General features: G+C 38.0%; 1 non-coding gene across 1 annotated transcript; it reads left to right on the top strand.

Moving 5' to 3' along the window:
* The first annotated feature begins 2,745 nt into the window (after positions 1–2,745).
* On the top strand, positions 2,746–2,848 carry LOC126059117 (U6 spliceosomal RNA). The gene has a single exon (XR_007513376.1). It is a non-coding gene; the product is annotated as a U6 spliceosomal RNA (small nuclear RNA).
* The last annotated feature ends 23,720 nt before the right edge of the window (positions 2,849–26,568 follow it).

Here is a 26,568-nt window from a genome sequence, read left to right as displayed (position 1 = left end):
ATAGGACTCTATAACATGAGGAGTGAACCCTGACATAATTAACTATGAACTTTAGTTAATAATAAGGTATTAATATTGGTTCATTCAATTGTAACAAATATATCACACAAATGCAAGATATGAATAATAGTAGAAATGGTGTGCCAGGTGGAGGGTGTGGGGAGAGGTTGTATATGGGAACACCGTACTTCCTGCACAATTTTTCCATAAACCTACAACTGTGAGAGTTCCAGTTGCTCCACATCTTGGCCAACACTTGGTCCATCTTTTAAATTTTAACCAATATAGTATCTTTAGTGGTAAAAAACAAACAAACAGAAAAAAACAATTGAAATTATGATCCCATAGGTAAAGGTAACAGGGTTCAGACAGGAGAAAGAAAAAGCATTAGATATTTGAACAGAGGGAATATAATACGGAGAATTGTTGACTAGATATAAAGTCATTAACTAGGTAACTTAAAGAGTAGGAAAAGAACTCTAACATATCATGAAGCTAACTGCAAGATGTAACTACGACGCCTACAGCAGAGCTGAGTGAACAAAGGAAAGAAAATATTAAAGCTTAGAAACATAGAGGAGAAACCCTGCAGAGCTGAAACTCAGGTCTCTGAAGAGGCACTGGAAGCTGGTGCTGGTGTCTCTGATCCTAGGACTTAAATCTGAGGTTCTGGGGCCTCTGGGGAAGGACATAATGAAGCTAGTTCTAAAAGAGATGAAAACCTATAAACTGATTTGACTGTTGCTACAGGTAGGCACTTCAAGAAGCATTACTCAGATAATGCTTAAAGGAACTGCCAGGAAACTGGAATCCCATAAGAAGTCAACAGGGAACAAAGAGGAGGAAGCAAGCCCCATCTTCCGTCTCCAAATTTGCAGTCTAGTGCTGCCCATTGACATATCCTAATGTGGGACCAGTTGACAAAGCAGAGATCCTGTTCAGCACCACAAAGTAGAGTACAGTAGGGTGGATTTGGAGCTGAGAGGCAATAATGTAATCAACCGCCACAATGGATTGAACATCAAGTTAAATTCAGGTGAACAGAGAATTATTTAATTAGAAGTTGGGTCAGAAAATACCAGGCTTGAAGGTGTAGAGAAAAGTGATAGAAAATACAGAAAAGTTCATAAATTATAAGGTCTAGCACAGATGTAAACAGAGTCCTAGAAAGAGAATAGGGAGTAAGACTGAAACAATACACTGTTTGAAGGGATAGTGATTAAGAACTCTCCAAAACTGACAAAAGACTTTGAGCCACAGATTCAAGGAGTACCAGAGACTAAAAAATAAGCATGATAAATATTGAGAAAAAACACACCTAGAGTCATCGTTGTAAACCTTCTGAAAATAAAAAACAAAGCGAAAATCTTTAAACCAACCACCAAAGGGAAAAAAAAATTGTTTTTATTTTCTCATTGAGGCTATTCCAACTCATGGAGACCCCATGCGTGTTAGAGCAAAATTGTGCTCCACAGGGATTTCAATAGCTGATTTTTCGGAAGTAGATTTTCAGGGTTTTCTTCCGAGGCACCTCTGGGTAGACTTGAACCACCAACCTTCCAGTTAAAAGCCAAGTATGTTAACTGTTTGCACCACCCAGGGACTCCTAAAGCAACCAAAGTGGGGGAAGTATCAAAGTTGCCCCCCCGCCCCGGTTTCCTTTGTATACCTAGAAATAACAGGTGATCCCATTTTAGTGAGTGTTACCACCAAGCACTCAGTCATCCATGCCTAAAATGTGCTTGATACCTCCCTTTCTCTCACTCCTACATCAGACTTATCAAAAGTTCTTTCATTTTTGTTTCCAAAACATATCTCAAGCATATCCTTTTCTTTCTATCTTTGCTGCCATCATCTCCATCTTTACTACTGAAATAGTCTCCAAATGGTTTTGCCACACTCATTCTGCCTGTCCCAATCCATTCTTTACACCATTGTCAGAGAAATCCTCCATAAATGCTAATATAAACAGTATAAAACATTGCCCCACCCTTAAAAAATATTTAATTTAGTTGAAGAATAAAATATTAAGCAACATAAAATATTAGAAAGTGATAAATGAGAAATATAACCATGAGCTAAGTAGGTAGGAAAAGAGAGATTACTTGCAGCCAAAATTATTGAAAAATAAAAACACTTTGAAAAGAAAGAAATGGTTTAATTAGATATTAAAGATTTAGTACTCATTGCTTTTCATACTATGACTTCATGGCCGTAGTACTGCAACCAATGAAGACAGCTGAATGGCATTTATTCATATGTGAGTAAAGGGAATATTGTTTTCCTGAGAAAGATGACCAAATACAACATTAACAGGTTTCACAAGATTCCACTCAAAATTCAAAGTGATTTTATTTTAGATAAAATGATTCGAAGGTTGATCTAAAAAATAGATTAAAATAATACTTTTTTGAAAAAGGAGACTAATTCAAAGAGAACTCCTTTAATAGTTATTAAAACATATTTATAAGGCTCCAAATATTAAAATAGCAGGACTTTTTCACTAGAATCTACAGATAGAGGTTTGGAATAGAACAACCTTAAATCAGATTTTACATGTATGTACACAAAAATTCAAAATCTATAACAACAGAAAGATCAGGCACTCGCAGGGAGAGAACAAATTATGTTGGAAAAAATGGCTATTTGTCAAAAAACTTGGTATAGATTTTCAGCAAAATTAATTCCAGATAGATAGCAGGGTTAAATGTAAAAATTAAACCATAAGGCAACTAGGCTATGCATTTATTTCAGCAGCAAATATACTAAAATTGAAGCAATACAAGGAAGATTGACGTGGTCCCTGAGAAAGGATGACATGCAAATATTTTAATCATTCCACTTAAAAATTGAAACAAAATACTTTAAAAAGAGTAAGTATAAATGAATAATCAACTTGTCTAATAGTACATAAAAGCAATTGAAAAAATGAAATTAATAAAGGCCAATGAATTTCACTACATAAAATTTTAAAACGTGCATAATTTTTAATTGCAAATAAAAGTAAAATTGGAAACATGAAAAAATAAATTTGATTAGGATTTAATATTCTTAATATATAAAGGTTTCATTAAAAATTAAAAGAAATGCTCTTATACACCACAGAAAAATAGGTAAAGAAAATGAACAGAGGAATTTTAGAAGGAATTAAAAGAATAAAACAGTAACCAAAAAAATTAGAACAATATTGAAATGCCATTCTCCCTATTTAAAATTTAAAAGGTTTATAAAACTATTAATACTCTTTGCTGGTGAGGATGTAGTGAGGCAAACACTTTCATGGGCCACTGGAAGAGTTTTAAATTACAACAATCTTTCTAGAAAGCAGTTTGACAATAGCATCAAGAGCTAAAAGAGTCTTTTCACTTATAGTGCCATTTTTTAAAATTCTGTTCGTGAATACTGCTTAAGAGCATGGTAAATTGCATACATAAATAAAATGTTTGTTGTTCTTGTTAGGTGCTGTCGAGTTGGTTCCAACTCATAGCAACCCTGTGCACAACAGAATGAAACATGGCCCGGTCCTGCACCATCCTTACAATAGCTGTTATGCTTGAGCTCATTGTTGTAGCCACTGTGTCAATCCACCTCGCTGAGGGTCTTGCTCTTTTCTGCTGACCCTGTACTCTGCCAAGCATGATGTCCTTCTCCAGAAACTGATCCCTCCTAACGACGTGTCCAAAGTATGTAAGACACAGTCTCGCCATCCTTGCCTCCAAGGAGCATTCTGGCCACACTTCTTCCAAGACAGATTTGTTCGTTCTTTTGGCAGTCCATGGTATATTCAATATTCTTCGCCAACACCACAATTCAAAAGCGTCAACTCTTCTTCAGTCTTCCTTATTCATTGTCCAGCTTTCACATGCATATGATGTGATTGAAAATGCCATGGCTTGGGTCAGGCGCACTGTAGTCTTCAGGGTGACATCTTTGCTCTTCAACGCTTTGAAGAGGTCCTTTGCAGCAGATTTGCCCCATGCAATGCATCTTTTCATTTCTTGACTGCTGCTTCCATGACTGTTGATTGTGCATCCAAGTAAAATGAAATCCTTGACAACTTCAATCTTTTCTCCGTTTTTCATGATGTTGCTCATTGGTCCAGTTGTGAGCATTTTTGTTTTCTTTATGTTGAGGTGCAGTCCATACTGAAGGCTGTGGTCTTTGATCTTCATTAGCAAGTGCTTCAAGTCCTCTTCACTTTTAGCAAGCAAGGTTGTGTCATCTGCATAATGCAGGTTGTTAATGAGTCTTCCTCCAATCCTGATGCCCCGTTCTTCTTCATATAGTCCAACTTCTCATATTATTTGCTCAGCATACAAATTAAATACGTATGGTGAAAGAATACAACCCTGACGCACATCTTTCCTGACTTTAAACAAATCAGTATCCCCTTGTTCTGTCTGAACAGCTGCCTCTTGATCTAGGTAAATATTCCTCATGAATGCAATTAAGTGTTCTGGAATTCCCATTTTTCTCAGTGCTATCCATATTTTGTTATGATCCACACAGTTGAATGCCTTTGCATAGCCAAAAAAACACAGGTAAACATCCTTCTGGTATTCTCTGTTTTCAGCCAGGATCCATCTGACATCAGCAATGATTTCCCTGGTTCCACGTCCTCTTCTGAAACCGGCCTGAATTTCTGGCAGTTCCCTGTCGATATAATGCTGTAGCCGTTTTTGAACGATCTTCAGCAAAATTTTGCTTCCATGTGATATTAATGATATTGTTCTATAATTTCCACATACAGTTGAATCACGTTTCTTGGGAATAGGCATAAATATGGATCTCTTCCAGTCAGTTGGCCAGGAAGCTGTCTTCCATATTTCTTGGCATAGATGAGCGAGCACCTCCAGTGCTGCATCTGTTTGTTGAAACGTCTCAATTGATATTCCATCAATTCCTGGAGCCTTGTTTTTCGCCAATGCCTTCAGAGCAGCTTGGACTTCTTCCTTCAGGATCATTGGTTCCTGATCATATGCCATCTCTTGAAATGGTTGAATATCGACTAATTCTTTTTGGTATAATGACTCTGTGTATTCCTTCCATCTTCTTTTGATGCTTCCTGCGTCGTCTAATATTTTCCCCATGGAATCCTTCATTATCGCAATATGAGGCTTGACTTTTTCTTCAGTCCTTTCAGCTTGAGAAACGCCAAGCGTGTTCTTCCCTTTTGGTTTTCCATCTCCAGCTCTTTGCACATGTCATTATAATACTTTACTTTGTCTTCTTGAGCTGCCCTTTGAGATCTTCTGTTCGGTTCTTTTACTTCATCAATTCTTCCTTTTGCTTTAGGTGCTTGACGCTCAAAAGCAAGTTTCAGAGTCTCCTCTGACATCCATCTTGGTCTTTGCTTTCTCTTCTCTCTTTTCAGTGACCTCTTGGTTTCTTCATGGATGATGTCTTTGATGTCATTCCACAACTCGTCTGGTCTTCGGTCACTAGTGTTCAATGCGTCAAAACTGTTCTTCAGATAGTCTCTAAACTCAGTGCAATATACTCAAGGTCATATTTTGACTCTCTTGGACTTGCTCTGATTTTCTTCAGTTTCAGCTTGAACTTGCATATGAGCAATTGATGGTCTGTTCCACAGTCGGCCCCTGGCCTTGTTCTGACTGATGATATTGAGCTTTTCCATCATCTCTTCCCACAGATGTAGTCAATTTGATTCCTGTGTGTTCCATCTGGCGAGGTTCATGTGCATAGTCGCCGTTTATGTTGGTGAAAGAAGGTGTTTGTAATGAAGAAGTCGTTGGTCTTGCAAAATTCTATCATTCGATCTCCGGCATTGTTTCTATCAGCAAGGCCATATTTTCCACCTACTGACCCTTCTTCTTTGTTTCCAACTTCTGCGTTCCAATCGCCAGTAAGTGTCAATGCATCTTGATTGCATGTTCGATCAAATTCAGACTGCAGCAGCTGACAAAAATCTTTTATTTCTTCATCTTTGGCCCTAGTGGTTGGTGCGTAAATTTGAATAATGGTCGTATTAACTGGTCTTCCTTGTAGGCCTATGGATATTATCCTATCACTGACAGCTTTGTACTTCAGGATAGATCTTGAAACGTTCTTTTCGACGATGAATGCAACACCATTCCTCTTGAGTTGTCATTCCCAGTTTAGTAGACTATATGATTGCCTGATGCAAAATGGCCAATACCAGTCCATTTCAGCTCACTAATGCCTAGGATATTGATGTTTATGTGTTCCATTTCATTTTTGATGATTTCCAGTTTTCCGAGATTCATACTTCATACATTACAGGTTCAGATTATTAATGGATGTTTACAGCTGTTTCTTCTCATTTTGAGTCCTGCCACATCACCAAATGAAGGTCCTGAAAGCTTTACTCCATCCATGTCATTAAGGTCGACTCTACTTTGAGGAAGCAGCTCTTCCCCAGTCATCTTTTGAGTATCTTCCAACCTGGGGGCTCACCTTCCAGCACTATATCAGACAATGTTCTGCTGCTATTCATAAGGTTTTCACTGGCTAATGCTTTTCTGAAGTAGACTGCCAGGTCCTTCTTCCTAGCCTGTCTTAGTCTGGAAACTCAGCTGAAACCTGTTCTCCATGGGTGACCCTGCTGGTATCTGAATACCGGTGGCATAGCTTCCAGCATCACAGCAACATACAAGCCCCCACAGTAAGACAAACTGACAGACACATGGGGGAAATAAAATAGGTAAGTTAAATATTAAAACCAAGAATAAAACTGCATATATAATAGGGTTGTGAATTTGTAAATATGTACAGAAAATACTAGAAGGAAATACACCAAAATGTTAACAGCTGTCATGTAGAAATGGTCAAGGGTAACTGACTTTCCCGTTCTTTATATTTCTATTTCCAATTTTCTTTTTCTTTTTTGCATTACTTCTATAATCAGGAAAAAATTACATCATAAATTAGCAAAGGCAAAACCATTGCCGTCAAGTCAATTCTCGACCCATAGCTACCCTATAGGACAGAGTAGAGCTGTCCCATAGAGTTTTGAAGGAGTGCCTGGTGGATTCAAACTGCTGACCTTTTGGTTAGCAGCCATAGCTCTTAACTAGTACCTCACCAGGGTTGTTAAACCCAATCACTGCTCACTTATGAGACTCTGGCATGCGTCATTTTTTTCTAACTCATCTTGTGGATTTTATTTATACAGTAAAGGACTGAACCTATGTCTATGCCTTGAATTGCATCAAACACAATAAACTATTAATACATTTTAAATAATATTTCAAGTGAGAACCTGAATTTTTGATTCAAATCAGAAATAATTATATGAGGTTTTTTGTTTGTCTGTCAACTCTGTACACATATTCACTCTTGTATCATGGAGAAGAGGAGCCCTGGTGGCACAGTGGTTAAGTCTTCAGCTGCTAACCTGAAGGTTGGTGGTTCAACCCCACCAGGTATTCCATGGGAAAAAGATATGGGAAACCTTTATGGGGCAGTTCTACTCTGTTCTATAGGGTTGCTATGAGTCAGAATTGATTCAGTTGCAATGAGTTTGGTTTGGTTTGGTGTATCATGGTGAAACTGACAACTATTTCATAGAAAAGTTTTGCAAATAGTTAACTTCTTGAGCTGCTTTTCGAAAGGATGGAGTTTCCAGTCTACCCAGAGGTACCTTGGAAGAAAGGCCTGGCCATCTACTTTTGAAAAGTCAGCCATTGAAAGCCCTATAGAGGACAGTTCTGCTCTGACACACCACACAAGGGGTCTCCTAGAGTCAGAGTCATCTCAACAGCACTGATATTTTAATAGTGTGACCCACTAACTGAATAAAAATATTAACTTTTGGTTTAAAGATTTGCAAGCATTTTCTAAAATGATTTCAATAATTAATTCCGTCTCTCAATTACATTTATGAGGCATTAAGACTAAATCATTGCCAAATACTTTTAATTATAATTAATCAGATATATAGTTGTATATCTAACTTAGATATGCTATCTCAAGAATATAATACAAAGTCTTATTGAGTCCCCCTCATTCCACGTGTTTGTCTTTGTGATACTATTATTTATATTGCCTTTTAAAATAACATGTTTATGTTAAAGAAACAAATATGCAGTGAACAAAAACACAAAACAAATCAATCAAATTTGTATATTTCTCTTCTCCCGTAGTTTCTTCATGGAAATGCAGGATGATTAGATCCAATGCTGCAAAGGGTAATTAATGCCTAGCAAAATACAGCAAGGTGTGCATTTCTGTTTTTCTAGGTGGCACTTGTTTTTCACATTCTCTCAAACCTTACCTTCTACCATCCTGTGATTTTTTTTTTAAGTTTTCTCTTCTAAATCCTAAAAACTGGTGAGTTTTTTTTTTTTTGGCCTCCATTTTAACGGTAGAGCTGGGAAACAAACAAGCAAAAAAGTCACCTAACTAAAGTCACAGAAGAAATTAGTGAGAATGGTGAGTCTACTTGGTGAAGTTTCCTAGTTCTATGTTCTGCCTGTTGCATGATATTCACCACGCCTTTTTCCATCACCCAAAGATGAACATTAAATGCTGAGAAGAGAGAACTTATGTTAACTGGGGGAAGATGGAGGAGGCAAACAGCTGCCACAGAGTCACTTCTTCCTCATGGCAACTACCACGTGTGTCAGAGTACGATTGTGCTCTGTAGGGTTTTCAATGGCGGACTTCCGAGCAGATCATCAGGCCTTTCTCCCAAACACCTCTGAGTAGACTTGAACCTCCAGCCTTTCAGATACCAGCCAAGCATGTTAACTGTTGGCACCACCCAGGGACTCCTGCATTTAACCACTATCCTATAGTACAATATTAACATGAAATATAAGGGGAAAGGAAAAAGGAGAGTGTGAAGTGTAGTGCCATAGGAGAATATTAGGAGAAAAGAAATAGGTGTGTGGCTATAAATATCAAAAGAATTAGTAGCAGGTTACCTATATAGAACCTATCCATCTGGAGAGCACAATGATGAAACCAAAAAAAAAAAAAAAAAACAAACCTACTGCTGTCGAGTTGATTTCTGACTCATAGCAACCCGCCAGGACAGAGTAGAACTGCCGCATAAAGTTTCCAAGGAGCACCTGGTGGATTCAAATTGCTGACCTTTTGGCTAGCAGCCATAGCTCTTCATCACTATGCCACCAGTGTTTCCTGATGTGCAAAAGTGCTCATAAGACTGAAGTCCTGATTTCGGTACAGTCAAATTCCTGTATAGGCTAGATACCTGTGTGAACCTAACTTCTTTCATTTCTACAGTGCTTATAGGGCTCACCCACCTGAGTTTAGCTGCTTTGAAAATGTGGACATTTTCGCCCATATTTTTGCTGAATGACTATTGATTATTCATGCCCATTCTACTGATGGTGGGTCAGCACCATTGCAACAAATAGAAGATGCAAAGAAAAGTATTTCCATTAGAACTGGCATACTGTTGATTAGATACTGTAGTACGGGTTGATGGGAAGTTGGGTGCAAATTACTTGGTTGAAATCTATTTTGTCCCGAGATTGCAACTTATCTAATACTAGCAACACCAGGATTTTATTTTCACTGTTAATTCAGCTTAGATAAATAGATGAAAATATCAGCCATTTAAGTAAGGATCTTAGGACACCAAGGATAGGAGATGGAAGGGAAAGCATGGATAATTTAAATGGTAAATTTAAACACAAGTTGGAAACTTAAAACGTCTTCTATTTGCCACAATACTAATAATAGTAAAAGGTATAGCCTGGTGACCACTAGAGTTACCAAAAAGCACCAGCTCACATATTAATGCGCATAGCATTCCACTGCCTGCATGAATTAATTACTTGACTATATTGAATAAAAATCAGACAGCTTCATTGATTCATAGTCTCATAGTTTCAAAAGCATTCTCGTTTTCATTCAGCACAATCACTTGAAAAAGTAATGTGTGTGTGTATTAATAAAAACGAGACCAAAAGGATTTTATTCCACCATGTGTTTTTGTTTTTCACTGAAGTGACCACAGGTCAAGATAGGATTCAACTACCATAATATATTTGAAATTTGCAAAACTAAAATATATTTCAATATTTATATGAAACATAACAAATGCAAATATGTATTGAAAAGTGCTATATATTATTGCCATGTAATTCTCCCTGTTTATACTTCATTGATTATAATTATTAATGCTAGTGGTTATCTTGGGAGGTCATAAAGAGATTTTTGGGGTTTTGACATTTTTTTAATTGTCAAAAAAACAAAAGTGCATTTTGCTTTTAAAATGTACGTGAAAACACCAGAAACGACTACTTTAAGTTGAAGAGATCTAACCTTGTGATTGAGGATGCCTTGGTATGTAAAGCATGGTGTGTGATCTGTTTCAGTTTCCCCGAGTTTGTCTCAATTTGTTCACAAATTCATACTTGAGGGACAAAGTCAACTCTATGAACATCTTTCAGCTCTCATCTTCACAGTGGCTAAAAGGGGTGTACAAGTGAAGAAAAAAATTAGCCCTCATTGACTGCCAAAAGTCTCTTCCGTATTGTAAAAAAAAAAAAAAAATTTAATTGCATTCACTGATGACAAGTGTGGGTGCGTTTGGCAGGCAAGGGGAAAGGACTTTGTATCTGCTGTTCAAAACTTCTTATTCTGCTAACACTTTTCCTCTTCATGTCATCGAAAATAATTTCTTACTGATTATGTTGACACCCTCATATTGCCAGAATTTTTTCTTACATCTCAGATGTAACTGTCTGTCATAATCTGCACTCCAGTGTGTTCTTTTTTTTTTCAATATAGCTTATATGTAAAAAAAAAAAAAACTTTTAGAAACTAACTTAAGTTCAAGTTTTACTTTGCTTTCTGAAGACTAGTTTATAACTACACAGGACTGGACAGGAAACACATTCATTTTCAGGCTTTAGAAACTAATTTATCTCCCCGAGCAGTTAATGCCTTAAAGTGTTCTTAAACCATATTAACTTACAACACAAAGTGGTGTAAAATCAGATAATTTTAGAAGGCGAGTTACTTTTGTCATTTCACTAAAGATATGTTTTCTTGCAGGATACTTTTAATTTAAAAGGACTATAATCTGCCAACAAATTGTAAAAACATTTTTTCCCTGTTTTTATAGAAAAAAATAGAAATTTGCTATAGGTTGCTTTATGTTATAGATGTGTTCCTGAATATGTATTTGCAAACCTAGTCATATTTTTCCATTGACTTGATTTATATTTGAAAGAGGTTCTCAGGGCTCTTGTAGACAATGTATTCAAAGTCATGTTCTTAGAACAACTCTTGATTCTGCAATGCTTCTGGTATCTATCGTTCACTCACTGGCCTCTTCCTAAACCATTTTATTACAGGTGATGAGAAAGTGTGATTTTTTCTTCAGGTGCAGCATATGGTTACTGTAGCTTCTGCAAATGGCCTCCATCTTTGCCTTCCTCAATTTCTAATAGAATGAAATGGAAGACTCCTTGTAGCAGTCAATCTCATTATAAATTGGATATAGAAGGTTAATAATTTCAGTGGTTTTGTATCTTCTGTATCGAGTTCAACTAAAGATCATTCCACCTAGAAAAATTATGACCTATACAAAAAAACTAGGCAGTAATAAACAAATAAGGACATGTTGAAGAATAGAAGAGACAGAACAAAAAGCAAAATACCAAGAAATAGGATTCATCAATAAAAAGTCTGAACTCAAGAAAAGGTTTAAACATAGACGAAAACATTCTTTGATGGTTATGAGGGTGAGGAGGGAGGGAGAGAGGTATTCACTAACTAGATAGTAGACAAGAATTATTTTAGGTGAAGGGAAGGACAACACACAATACAGAGGAAGTTAGCACAACTGGACTAAACAAAAAGCTAAGAAGTTTCCTGAATACAACTACTTTGAAGGACAGAGTAGCAGGGGCGGGATCTGGGGATGATGGTTTCAGGGGACATCTAGGTCGATTGGCATAACAAAATTTACTAAGAAAATGTTCTGCATCCCACTTTGGAGGGTGGCGTCTGGGGTCTTAAAAGCTAGCAAATGGCCATCTAAGATGCACCAATTGAACCCAACCTACCTGGAGCAAAGGAAAATGAAGAACACCAAAGACACAAGGAAAATATGAGCCCAAGAGACAGAAAGGGCCACATAAACCAGAGACTCCATCAGCCTGAGCCTGGAAGAACTAGATGGTTACCACCAATGACTGCCCTGACAGGGAACACAACAGAGAGTCCCTGATGGAGCAGGAGAAAAGTGGGGTGCAGAACTCAAATTCTAGTAAAAAGACCAGACTTAATGGTCTGACTGAGACAGGAGGAACCCCAGAGGACATGACTTCCGGACTCTCTGTTAGCTCAAAACTAAAACCATTCCTGAAACTAACTCTTCAGACAAAGAATAGACTGGACTATAAGACATAAAATGATACTTGTGAGGTGTGTGCGTCTTAGCTCAAGTAGACACATGAGACTAAGTGAGCAACTCCTGTCTGGAGGCAAGATGAGATGGCAGAGGGGGACAGGAGCTGGCTGAATAGACATGGTAAATACACAGTGGAAAGGAGGAATGTGCTGTCACATTCTAGGGAGAGAAACTAGGGTTTTTGTATGAGAAACTGACGTGAATTGTAAACTTTCATTTAAAGCACAATAAAAATAAATAAAAATAAAAAGCCTGAGGGGGAAACAGATATACTTTTCCCATAACCATGTTAAAGGAAAACAACTAGAACTATGTGGTGCCTGATGGGGCCCATTTAAAGTGTGTCTAATCAATCATTAAATCCATAGGTTTAGCCATGTTGTTGTTGTTATTGTTAGATACTGCCAAGTCAGTTCTCACTCATATACATACATCTAATATATTTTTTTTAATAACTATCATTACAAGTAGCACAGATATCAAACAAATGCTAAATAAGTTTTGCCTTGACATTGGCATGGTGCTTGATTAGTTTTCTTATCAAGAATTTCAGAAACAAAAGTAGTTTGTCAGTGGAGTTTTCAATTCTGTTTAGATCTGGTTGGGTACAACCACAGGAAACATTTCGAGTAGGAGAGGAAGGAGGGTTTCATTGTAGGAGAGAGATGTGACAAAAATGCTATAATGGGTCGCTGTCCTAGATGGCCTTACTTCTAGGCAGATAGCACAATCATACTCAGAAAAAAACTTGTTAAAGGAATATAGTACTAGAATGAAAATGTACATCTATAAGCTACAAATACTGATTACAGTAGGGCTTATGGGGGAGAGGTAGAGGAAAAAGAGTTAGTTTTAATTAACTCACATTAACAAGAATTCCAGATGGCAATGGCTCTCTACCCATACATTTGTTTACCAAATAGTTTTGCTTAAATATAATTTTAATTTAAACATATTTGTTTCTAATATGTGATATTATTAGAGTTTTAAATTACATCTTTGATTTTCAATATTAAATTTTTTCACTTACTGGAACACCATTTTCTTACAACCAAATGTTGTTAGCGTGTTTAGTCATTTATCTTCTGAAATTAGCAGTTTGACCTTATAAATGTGTATTGATTCTTAAACAGGGAGGTAGAATTAAAGATTTTTTGCCAAAAATCGAGAAATATGACATACCTATTATCCTGCCATTATACTTTATTAAAGATAATCTGAGCAGTTGTACAACAGATACTTTGGAAAGAGCCTGTGATCTAGAATTCTAAGTATCTAAAAGTTATCGAAGTAATTTCTAAGATCACATCCAGTTTAGATTTGAGAAGCAAAAAGACTGCTTTGGAAGCGGAATCAAGAGAGAAAACCCAAGAGAAAAAATAAAGAGAAGAATCAATATAATGTGGCCAAAAGTGTACCTTTTTCTTGGAGGGGAAAGGGTCCATATCCAATAATGTACACAGGAAGTCATATACTAAGTAAAACCAAAATAGTCTGAGATAGCTATTGTTGTTATTGTTAGGTGCTGTGGGGTCATTTCTGACTCATAGCGACCCTATGTTCAATAGAACGAAACACTGCCTGGTCCTGTGCCATCCTCACAATCATTGTTACCCTTCAGCCCATTGTTGCAGCCACTGCCTTAATCCATCTCATTAAGGGTCTTCCTCTTTTTCATTGACCCTCTACTTTACCAAACACGATATCCTTCTCCAGTCACTGATCCCTTCTGAAAACACGTCTAACGTATGTGAGACTTAGTCTCACCATCCGTGCTTCTAAGGAGTATTCTGGCTGTACTTCTTCCGAGATAGATTTGTTTGTTCTTTTGGCAGTCCATGGTATATTCAATATTCTTCGCCAACACCCGAATTCGAAGGCATCAATTCTTATTCGGTCTTTCCTATTCATTGTCCAACTTTTGCATACGTATGAGAAGATTGAAAATACCATGGCTTGGGTGAGGTGTGCCTTAGTCTTCAAGGTAACACCTTTGCTCTTCAACACTTTAAACAGGTGTTTTTTTGCAGCAGATTTGCCCAATGCAATGAGTCTTTTGATTTCTTGATTGCTGCTTCCATGGGTGTTGATCGCAGATCCAACTAAAATGAAATCCTTGACATCTTCAATCTATGTGTCTTCTCCAAATTTTTCTAGTGCCATTAGGAGCTGCAAACAACATGGTACTTCATTTTTTCAGGAGGCTTTAAAACACCAAGCCAGTATAACCTTAAAACCAGTTGTCCTTGAGTCAATTCTGACTCATGGCAGCTCCATGTATGTCAGAATAGAACTGTGCTCCATAGAGTTTTCAATGGCTGATTTTTTAGAAATAGGTCACCAGGCCTTTCTTCCAAAGCACCTCTGAGTAGATTGGAAACTTCAACCTTTCCACTAGCAGCCAAGAAAATTAATTGTCTGCACCACCCAGGGATACCAGTATAACACTAACCAAAAAAAAAAAAAAAAAAACTAAACCTGTTGCCAATGAGTCAGCTTCAACTCATAGTGACCCTATAGGACAGAGCAGGACTGCCCCAAAGGGTTTCCAAGGAGTGGCTGGTTGATTCAAACTGCCTACCTTTTGGCTAGCAGCGTGAGCTCTTAATCAGAAGTGACTAAATACAGAAGGAACTTAGAAGCATAACAGTACTTCTGAATTTTATTCTAATATGCTCTTTCTTATTGAAAAAAATTATTTACCGTGTTACAAAATGCATTCTCTTTACCACCTGAGGGCCAAAATCCAGCCCACTGTCTATTTTGTAAATAAAGCTTTATTGGAACAGCCAATAAATAAATACGTTTTTCAATTCTGAATACAACATTTCACCTAATTATAATTCACTTAACTATAAAACTCTGGAAGAGGCTTAAAATATTGATCCTGGTTCTCCCTGAAATCTATATTATTTATTAATAATTCTACATAAAAGGTACATCATAAAATCCTTCTATGCAATGCAGTCCACCAAAGCAAACATAAATTTGTAAGTAAAATTCTACCTTCTTTGCTCAGAGACCCTTCAATAAAGTAGAACTAAAACAAAAAGAATTCTCTTATTCTCTGTCTCTCTCTCTCACACACATACACAATTACTATTTAAAAGTGCCTCTGTGAAGCATAATATCATGCATTTTTTTTTTTCACTATGCTTCGTATGCATAGAGTTTTTCAAAGGCTTTCACTGGGTAATGCTTCAATGAGAAAAAAGAAAAGACACATGTTTGGTAAACATTACTTACTATGTTCCAACCTTAGTAAGTCACAGTGCACATTAATATAGTAAAGAAAATGAGAGGTCCTACAGTAAAAAAATAAATAAAAAACTTTGTTTAATTTGGAATATCCCAAATTTATTTGACCACCAAACATTTTTACACGTGACATCTAACAATACCTACAATCCCATGTTAGTCAGGATATGTTAGGCCATGCTGTGATAACAACCCCAAAATATAAGTGGCTTAATATTATAAAATTAATTTCTCACTCATATTGCATATCCAAAATGATTCGGGGGCAGTTCCACTCATTGTATTCACTGAGGGAATCAGGTGAAAATCTGTTTTTCACAGTCAGTACAGCAGCGGTAAAGGACCTAGTTTCAGTGTAGAAGGGGAAGGATAGTCTACCATGTACTCCAAAGAAAGCCAATAGTCTTTGGTGAACAGCAGGACTATCACAGACACACTTTGGAAAATTCTGGGCTGAAGAAACAGCTCTGGCACCTGTTATGCAATAACTCAAAGAACGTACAAAATAGATGTTCCCTGACAAATGAGTAATCCTGGGGTTCTCCCAGCCTGTCAGCATGGCCACCTTGGTTTCTTGGCTTTACCAGATGTATAGTGTTATCTGCTCAAATGAGGTGCCCCATCTGTGACTCAAACACTGATCTAGTGTCTTTGCTGATGTTGTTTCCTAGAAATTGGTGACCATGTTCTAACATAAATCAGTCATTCACCCTCCAGCCTTAAAAGCTACCAGTATCTCCACATACCTTACCTCCCCTTAAACTTTCTATTTCGGTACTTATCCCATTGTCTCCAATGTTATCATCAAAAAGGAGATATATTTCTTTTCAGTGATGAGTGTGTTGTAGTGGTCTCCATTCATTACATTTGAGCTACATGACACATAATGCAAACACCTCTAAGGCTCTGCTTCTGAATCTCTCAAATTTGTAGGACCAGGGCAGAGTTCTCCAAAACAGAGCTTGCTCCAAGAGAGGAACTCACGCTGAATAGACAAGGCTGGGCTTTGCTGTCCTGGCTTCAACACCACCATTTCTGAATTTATCTCTCTTGCACAATGGAATTTCTTGCATCATATCACCTATACCAAAGGTTCTGTGGTAAAAAGTATTTGACTTCTGACTAGATATTCTTGAAGACCCCTTTCAACCTTGATATCTTAATCTACCTTGATCATCATTAAGAAGAGGCTTTTGGGAGATCAACTTCCAGCATGACAGCTCCACTGACCTGGCCCCTACACAGAAATACATATACACACACACACACACACACACACACACACACATAGGGAGCCCTGGTGGTGAAGTGGTTAAGAGCTCAGGCTGCTAACCAAAACATCAGCAGTTCTAACCCACAAGCTTCTCCTCGGAAACCCTATGGGGCAGTTCTACTCTGTCCTATAGGCTCACTATGAGTCAGAATCAACTCCACGGCATGCAACAACAACAATAGCATATATATGTTGTTGTTACATGCCATGGAGTCAATTCTCACTCATAGCGACCCTACGTTCAACAGAACGAAACACTGCCCAGTCATATATATATATATATATATATATATTCCAGAAGCCCTGGTGGCGTAGTGGTTAAGTGCTATGGCTGCTAACCAAGAGGTTGGCAGTTTGAATCCACCAGGCACTCCTTGGAAACTATGGGGCAGTTCTACTCTGTCCTATACGGTTGCTATGAGTTGAAATCAACTTGACAGCAGTGGGTTTGGTTACATATATTCCCTGACTGGTCCTATATTATATATGTGTCTGTGTGCATATATATATATATATATATATACATAGCCCTTGAGTGGCACAAATAGTTAAATGATTGACTACTGGCTGAAAGCTTGGCCATTTGAACCCATCCTGAGGTACTTCAGGAGACAGGCCTGACAATCTGCTTCCAAAAAGTCATGGCCTTGAAAACCCTATGGAGTAGTTCTACTCTGCACACATGGCATTGTCATGAGTAGGAATTGACCCGACAGCAACTAATAACAAATATGTGTGTGTGTAGGTATAAAATTTTTTTAAGCAACACAATTTAAAGCCTCTGGAAAGAGTAGACCTAAGGGAAAACAGTAAATGAAGAAACAACTACTTAAGAAAGGTGAGATTCTGTGGTATTTTAACTAAGTCCGCTCCCTCCCTCCTCCTCCCAGCTCAGCAAGGCAAAGTCTCCACTCCAGACTGCTGCAGCCAAGAACACTGGGCCTCCTCTCCCCTAGCTCCCCATCATGGGGCTTTCTTCCCAGGAAGCGTGGAGCTTCAGCATTTCTCCCAGCTTGTTTTTGTTGGGCTACTCAATCAGTTCACTGTAGAAGTGAAGTTTAAGCTTCCAAATGTGGGGATTTATACTTCCAGTAATTAATACATGGGTGCTCAGTATATATTCTTCACATCTAAATAAGTCAAATCTGGGTTTATTTTTTAGTCATTTTAAAACAAGCACTATCTCCACCTATATCAACACCTAAACCCAGAGATCACATTTATTTCGTAAAAGCAAGAACCGTGTGGATTATCCCGTTGCTTGTCTTTTATATACCCCTGGGCTGGGATTTACACTCCTTGTTCAAATTAAACACACTAGAAATTTCAAAGCAGATTTAGGTGGTAAAATTCTAAGCAAAATACTGGATGCTGCTCCATCCCAGGTTTGGAACTCTGCTCTATTTGTCAAAATTAAAAGAGTGAAATTGTGTGGTGAAGACCAGCTAATTGTTCACCAAATTGTATCCTGTTTCTTCCTGGGCACACAGTTATACATCATATTCAAGCCTTTCTTACACTTAGATACTACAGTCATGTGAAATTAAGTTCTATCCAATGGAGTGTGGGCAGAAATGGTACATGTTACTTCTAGGCCTGGCCTGTAGGTCCCTCCTATGCACAATTATCCATTCTTTTTCTTTTCTGTTGGTAAAACGAAGCAGACTCCAAAACTCTAGAGAAGAGAAGAGAAGAGGTGAAAGGCAGAAGATCTAGGTCCCTAACTTTTTACTTGGATGAAAAGTGACCAACACGGAATGTTGCCTGCGTATAAAATAAACTGTAAATGTGTTAAATCACTGAAATTTTAGGATTGTTTGTTGCATCAGTTATTCTACCCTGACTAATCCCATTGGTATGACATGAGGCACCAATGATAACCTAGATCATATTGTCTCCATTAAAATGTCTGCACAGTAAGTCAATAAATAATGATCATTATCAACCAGTTGTCAAAATCACAGTGAATCGCCAAAATCAAAGTTTACATTTGGTACCATAAGTACAGCTTCCACTTACTGACGCTCTTCAAATACTAAGAAATAAGCAATTTTGTTATCCTTACTTACAGATCAGGAAATGAAAATCCAGATGACTAAGCAATGAGATCAGTAAGTAACTGACCTAGGATTCAAATCTAATTTTTTTGATGTCAAGTCACAAATACATGACTTTATCAAGCTATATTGCCTCTCAATTCACAAACTCGTTCAGCCTCTCTATTCTGTTAATCATAGAACCAGATTGACCTGTCTGTTCCATCATGTCAGAGTATGCCTACTGCTTGATATGATTCTATACACTTGATATTTCTTAATTCTGATCCTGTTGAAATTGATAGCTTTTAAGTTTAAATCTATGATAGTCATAGATCTTCCTTATAAGCAACATAACCCACTAAGCTAATTTAAGTAGAAAATGAATTCATTAAAGACTATTAGGGAACTCACAGAAGCTTTAGGCTTAAAAGCTCACACCCAAGAACAATCTCAAGTTACTTACTGAGTCTTGCTAGTAGAGGCCCTTCTGGGCACAGACGTGGCTGGGCACACAGCAGGCATAAATGTGTTCGTATAAGCACTACCTGTAGGATATCTGCCATTTCTGCTTCATAGTTCCTAATATCTTTCCTGTGTGCTCCAAGCTGAAGGGACAGAAGCAAAGTGTGGTGGTGGCAGAACAAAAGAAAGCAAGTCCAACTGATCAAATATATTTCAAGCCTTTGCTCATATTACATCCAGTAGCATTTCAGCAGCCAAAGCAGAACACATAGCCAAGCCCAACATTAATGTGGTAGGAGGAAACACAAAGTCATATGGCAAAGAGCATGGATACAAGAAAAGGAGAAGAGGTAGCTTCCAGGCCAGTACCAGTGGTTCCATTGACTTCATGGTTCTAATGCAGTCAGCTAAGGGAGGCCTATCTTGCCTTAATGGGTCAAATTCAGAAAGCATGGGATAAAGACCATTATGGCTCCTTAACGCTGAGGGTTTTTCCGTTCCAAATTCTGGGAACATTTTTACCAGACTTCTTGTACTCCTAGCCTTTTTTGATAGAACCAAAGACAAAGTTAAAATTTTAAAAATTTCATATATACAATCATATTGCAGAAAAATTTGGTTTATATAAAGAAAATTACCCATTATCCAAACATGTACCCCATGTATACATGTTTTCAGTATTTTTTCTCATGCATATTTGTACATAGTTGTAATTATTATGTTTGTGATTTTGTAAATTACGTTACCTAACACAATGTATTCGATGTGGATCATAACAAATTATGGATGAGATTGCGAAGAATCAGAATTCCAGAACACTTAATTGTGCTCATGAGGAACCTTTACATAGATCAAGAGGCAGTTTTTCAGGCAGAACAAGGAGATATTGATTGGTTTAAAGTCAGGAAAGGTGTGCATCAGGGTTGTATCCTTTCACTCTACTTATTCAATCTATATTCTGAGCAAATAATCTGAGAAGCTGGACTATATGAAGAAGAACAGGGCATCAGGATTGGAGGAAGACTCATTAGCAACCTGTGTTAGGCAGATGACACAACCTTGCTTGTTCAAAGTGAGGAGGACTTGGAACACTTACCAATGAAGTTGAGAGATCACAGCCTTCAGTATGGATCACACCTCAACATAAAACAAAAATCCTCACAACTGGACCAATAAGCAACATCACGATAAACGGAGAAAAGATTGAAGTTGTCAAGGATTTCATTTTACTTGGATCCACAATCAACAGCCATGGAAGCGGCAGTCAAGAAATCAAACCACACATTGCATTGGGTAAATCTGCTGCAAAGGACCTCTTTAAAGTGTTAAAAAGTGAAGACGTGACCTTGAAGACTAAAGTGGGCCTGACCCAAGCCATGGTATTTTCAATCGCATCATACGCATGTGAAAGCTGGACAGTGAATAAGGAAGACTGAAGAAGGATTGAGGCCTTTGAGTTGTGGTGTTGGCGGAGAATATTGAACATACCACAGACTGCCAAAAGAACGAACAAATCTGTCTTGTAAGAAGTACATGCAGAATGCTCCTTAGAAGCAAGGATGGCGAGACTGCATCTTGCATACTTTGGACACGTTGTCAGGAGGGATCAGTCCCTGGAGAAGGACATCATGCTGGCAAAGTACAGGGTCAGCAGAAAAGAGAAAGGCCCTCAACGAGGTGGATTGACACAGTGGCTGCAACAATGAGCTCAAACATAACAACAGTTGTAAGGATGGCGCAGGACCGGGCAGTGTCTCATTCTGTTGTGCATTGGGTCACTGTGAGTAGGAACTGATTCAACGGCACCTAACAACAAACACAATGTATTGGCATTTTGAGTTGCAAATTACAGTCACCCAATTCAAACAAACTTAAGCAAATGAAGAAATTTATTTCTTCTGTAACTGAATAGTTTTAGAATAATACTCATCTTCATATGTGACTGGGTCCAGTAGCTCACTGATATCAACACTCAGTTCTGATTTTCTGTGTGTTAGATTTTCTTTTCTTGCTGGTTTTCTCCATACAATTATAAAGATGGTCACAACTCCAGGTTTATGTCAAATTTATAGCTTAACGATCCCAGAGAAAAGAGCTCCTCCCTTCCTCCCCAGCTTTTACATGAGTTTCTGATGTGGACTCCAATCAGCCAGCCTGAGTTACAGGCCCGTCACTATGATCAGGGGAGTGATACCCTACCAGTATGATGCAGATGAGTGGAGGAATGATTCCCTAAAAGAAAGGGTGAGAACACACAAAAAAGGGATGAATCTCTACTAAACACACCTCATAAGCCTTTTTCCATAATGCTACATCATTTCATAGCTGTCTTTTTGTGGCTGTGTAATATTCTACTGAGTGGTTTTATGATAATTTGCACCAGTCCCATATTGCCGTGGAGATGTAGGGATCAGAAAAGCAAGGTCATGTACAGTTGAGTTATGCTAACCCAAAGTCATTTCAAAGCCAGGGTTATCAGGGAATAGAAACTATGGTCTTTTTAGAGAAAACTGGTTCACAGAAAGGACAAACCAAAGGTCCAGAAAAAAGCAGCCTCAGGAAAGAGAGAGCTGATGTGTGATGACTTCTAAGTGTTGACGAAGTCTGGCTGTATTTGCTGTAATTGATTTCCAGGTATTCTCATAAGACAAAAGTATCTATAGCTCTTAAATAGCAAGTTCATTAGTACATGTCAAGTAGTGAGCATCCTCAAAATGTTGACGCGAATGATTAAACCCAATAGTAAGGCTATCAGAAAACAGGGAGGAAATTCTGTTTCCACTGGATATAGGAAGTACACTGACATGGTGTTTATGAGAATCAGGCTTTGCCTCCCACACACTTGGTTTGAATCCTGGCTCTATCTGTTGCGTTATCACTTCAATGTGTTGTAAATTCTAGGAAATCAAGAGCCATATCTCATTCACATTTGTGCCTGTCATGGCCCCTTCCCTGGAACAGAACTTAGCAATTAACACTTGTTGAACAAATTCTTTCTACTGGTAGGGACAATGAATGGATTTTATTTATAGTAAATACAGTGTACAAGTTATTGGAAAGAAAAAAAAAATGCATTGACACTATGGATTTCCAACAACCACAACATGCGTGAATGTATCATTTCCAGAAGAGTTGCTTTAGGGGATCAATTTTGTATCATTTTTAATTGCCACACATGTACAAAATTGGCCTCAAAACACCATACGATGATTACAATGGCTATATATTATGCTGGCTGTGACATTGCTTCTTCCAAGTTCAGAAGCTAGTTAACATATAAAAGAGTATCCACTGCTCCTCTCTCTTTCCAGTGTTTGTGTCAAAACATTGTTTCTTAGTCATATTGATCATATTAATACTCCCAGTAGAAATGATGAAAAAAATAGATTTGTTCTTGTAAACCTCAGCTATAACTAAAATATCCGGAGTGTTGCTTCCTTGAACTGTATAAGAACTCTCTTCTAAGACTTCTTCCATTCATACTGATTACATCCGCAGATGGAAATCAGGTGTGAAAATCCATTCAGATGCTTTATAACAGGGCAAACTTTGGCTCTCATTAAATGCTCAGTGTTCTGTCTTCATTAATGAAGACACAAGAAAGTTTCACCATGGAGAGAGAATGACTTAGATCATGGGTGTTAGTTATTCCTTCTAATGGCACGCATTCCACCCAACTGGGGAATAATACATTTCTGACTTCGTTCCTTTGCAAAATGCCACTTATTCAGCTCTTCCAGGAGAAGAATAAAAAGCTGTGATTTTGCTTATAAAAGCTCTTAGTTATCTACACTACAAAAGAGAAATGAAAAATTACAATATTTTTTTCACTAAACCCAAATAAAGACTAACGTTTAAGAGCATTAGTGACAGACGATCTTATTTTAGAGTTAGAATAATCCTTCAAGTTTGCAACACAAAAGAGCAATTGGGAACATAAGCTCTGGAGTAAGAGTCAGATTGCCTAGATTAAAGCTCCGGCTTCACGTTTATTTGCTATGTGACCTTATTGCTGTTTGTTAGCTACTATAGAGTCAGCTCTGAACTCAGGGGACTTTGTATATAATAGAATAAAACCTTGCCTATTCCTGCACCACCTTCATGATTGCTGGTATGTTTGAGTTCATTGTTGCTGCAAACTGTCTATGCCTCAATACTTTCTTCTACATAATGATAATTATAATAATACCTACTTCATAGGCTTATTGTGAGGGCTGAGATAATGCAATCCAGCTCTTAGTACTCAACCCATGTTTATTATTTAACTTTTAACACTATGTACATTTTCATGGTGTAAAAAAATATTGTTGTGTGCCATCGAGCTGATTCTGACTCATAACAACCCTATATGACGGAACAGAGCTACCCCCATAGACTTTCCTAGGCTGCAAATCTTTATGGAAGTGTAAAAGAATAGCATGTTAAAAAAAAAGAAACACACACACAAACTTTCCATAACCTTTCCTGATCTTTACTAGAGTAACTAAATGAACAGATCTCAGCATTCATACTTTCTAGAAGGTTCACTAGAATGTGAGAGGTGGAAAAAAAAATCATTAATATCAATGGAGAAAAAAAAATTCAAAATGCTGGTAAGTATTAACATGCCCGACAGGACAGTCTCATGGTTGTTCATGTTTGCCAGCTTCTTTCCACTGATGCATTTGCAATCGCAAGAACGTTAAATGAATATTCAGCCTACCATGAATAGTTTAGCTTTTGTTGATTCCCAAATAAAAATGATTACTAAGAACAACAAAAACTGAAAACATTATCGCTAACATCCCTGATAAAGGCTGGATCTACCAGTGTGCACAAAAAGAGACACTTACTAAGCAAAAAGAGGAACATTAGGAATTTAAAAGCCCAGCAAATGACAATTAGATTGCATTTTATAAAATATAGCTACTATCATTTTTCAATGAAATCGTTCCAGGGAATCAGTCAGGGATTAAAAAAATAGTCGAGTGTCTTCCAGTCCTGAATTCTGCCTTCTGTCTGTTTTTATATTTAGATGGAATAAAATGCAATTGCAATTACAATCACAATCACAATCAATTGCTGGGTACTTACCATGTGCCAGGAATTCTGCTAAGTGTATGCATTACCTCATTTAATCTCCACAACAAGTCTATAAGGAGGCCAATATTATTTTTTCTAATGTTACAGATGAAGAACTGAGGCATAGAAAGGTTAAGTTACTTGTCCAAGGTCTTATTACTAGTAAATGGTTCAATCAGTAATTTGGCTGGGTTCAAAGTTGTGCCATTAACCACTAAGCACACTATCTCTTAACTAAAACCCTTTGCAGTCCAGTCGATTCTGAATCACAGTCGACCCTGTAGGACAGAGTAGAACTGTCCCGTAGGGTTTCCAAGGAGCGACTGGTGGACTCAAACTGCTGACCTTTTGCTTAGCAGCTGATCTCTTAACCACTGCGCCAACAGGGCTCCTCCTCTAACTAAAGAACACATTAACTGATCAACCCAAAGCCTCTCAATTATCTAGTGTGTCCTGGAGCTTAGAGTCCAGCGAATACACAAGGGCTGGTGCCAGCTGAGGGAGCAGATGTGTGGACTGACTGACTCCACCCTGTTCCACTAATGCATTCCCCATTGCCAGATGTGTACCTGAGGCTATACTCCTTAGAAGCTATCTTTCTCTCTTGCTCCTAGAGAAGGATAACAACTTGCTAACGAGGCGTTTTCCTTAAAGCTCCTGATGCCAAGCCTTGGGGAACATAAATGGGCCATAAGATTTTTCAGAGCAAGTCACCCCTTTAAAAACTGCTCCTTACCTAGGTTTTGAGGCCACTGTGGATTTTACTGATTTAATGCATTTGGAAGTCATTTAGTTGAAGAGAGGTTGTGTACCATCCAGGAAGAAAGCTTCAGAGTCAGTCCTGGGGCAGCGTCCAGGTTTTTCTGCTCATTAGCTTTACGATGAAGAAGTAACTTCATTTGTCTAAATTAGTTAACTTAATTTGTCTAGATGGAGATAATATATTTCCTTTATCACAAAACACACATTCTTTTGCATTTTAACGTATCTGAAATCCAAAGCATCTTACAACCAATGGCATCTTTCACTCCTGACGGGCCAGGTGGCAGTGGTGAGGTATCTGTCATTACCTGTGCATGTGCAAACAAAACTCAAAGAACGAGTGGCAGTGGAGACAATAGAGCATTTGCTCCTTGAATCACAAGGCACTGTACTAGGAGTAACAGGAGGATAAAGGATACCCAAAACCTATTGCTGTCGAGTTGATTCCAACTCATAGCAACACTGTAGAACAGAGCAGAATTGTCCCATCGGTGCCCAATCTTTGTGGAAGCAAAGTGCCACGACTGTCTCCCACAGAGCAACTGGTGGCTTTAAACCGCTAACCTTCCAGTTAGCAGTCAAACACTTAACCACTGCGCCACCAGGGCTCCTTATGGAGAAAAGAATTGTTACTCTGTCCTCAGAGTGGTTATTATAATGTGGTTGGAGGTACAAAACATAAACTCATGAAATGTTAATGAGGTCATTTTTAATTTACGATACATTCTCTTCTACTTCCAAAAATAATTTGAAGCACAGAGAGGTTAAGTACCTTGCCCAAGTTTATGCAGTTAGGCAGACTGTATAAATAAAACTATTTCTATTTTCTACTTTCCTTAACCACTGGTAGTAAAAGAAACAGCCCAGCCTAGGTGCGCAGAGTTTAGAGAAGGAGGCTCTTGTTAGTGCTGCAGGGGACTGACCAGGGTCATGAGGCCAACAAAGGAATTTGCCACCAGACAAAAGCATTGAGAGCACTCTAGTGGGGAAGAAGGTATGGACAAAGTCACTAAGGCAGGGAGATGGGAGTTAGTTCGTAGGAACCATAAGTAAATTTTGCTAGCAAGGGAGGTTTGTTCAGGAGAGTGGTGGGGTATAACGGTGGAAAGGAAGGAGGGGGACTAATCATAAACGTCATTGATCCGGACCACAGAGATAATATTTAATTCTGAAGACAAATGAGCTGCGATTGAAGATTTTTGTGTTCATCGACTTTTCAAAGTTGAATTTTAGGAAGATTTGTTAGTTAGTTAGGAGAGTCCCTGAGTGGCCCAAATAGTTTCTGCCTGTGTACTACCTTATAGGTTGGTGGTTCAAATGCATCTAGCAGTGGTGTG

The sequence above is a fragment of the Elephas maximus genome, chromosome 15 (assembly GCF_024166365.1).
Source record: "Elephas maximus indicus isolate mEleMax1 chromosome 15, mEleMax1 primary haplotype, whole genome shotgun sequence".
NCBI classification, from domain to species: domain Eukaryota; kingdom Metazoa; phylum Chordata; class Mammalia; order Proboscidea; family Elephantidae; genus Elephas; species Elephas maximus.
Note: the sequence above shows the minus strand (reverse complement) of the source record. Positions and strands in the feature narration are given on the sequence as shown.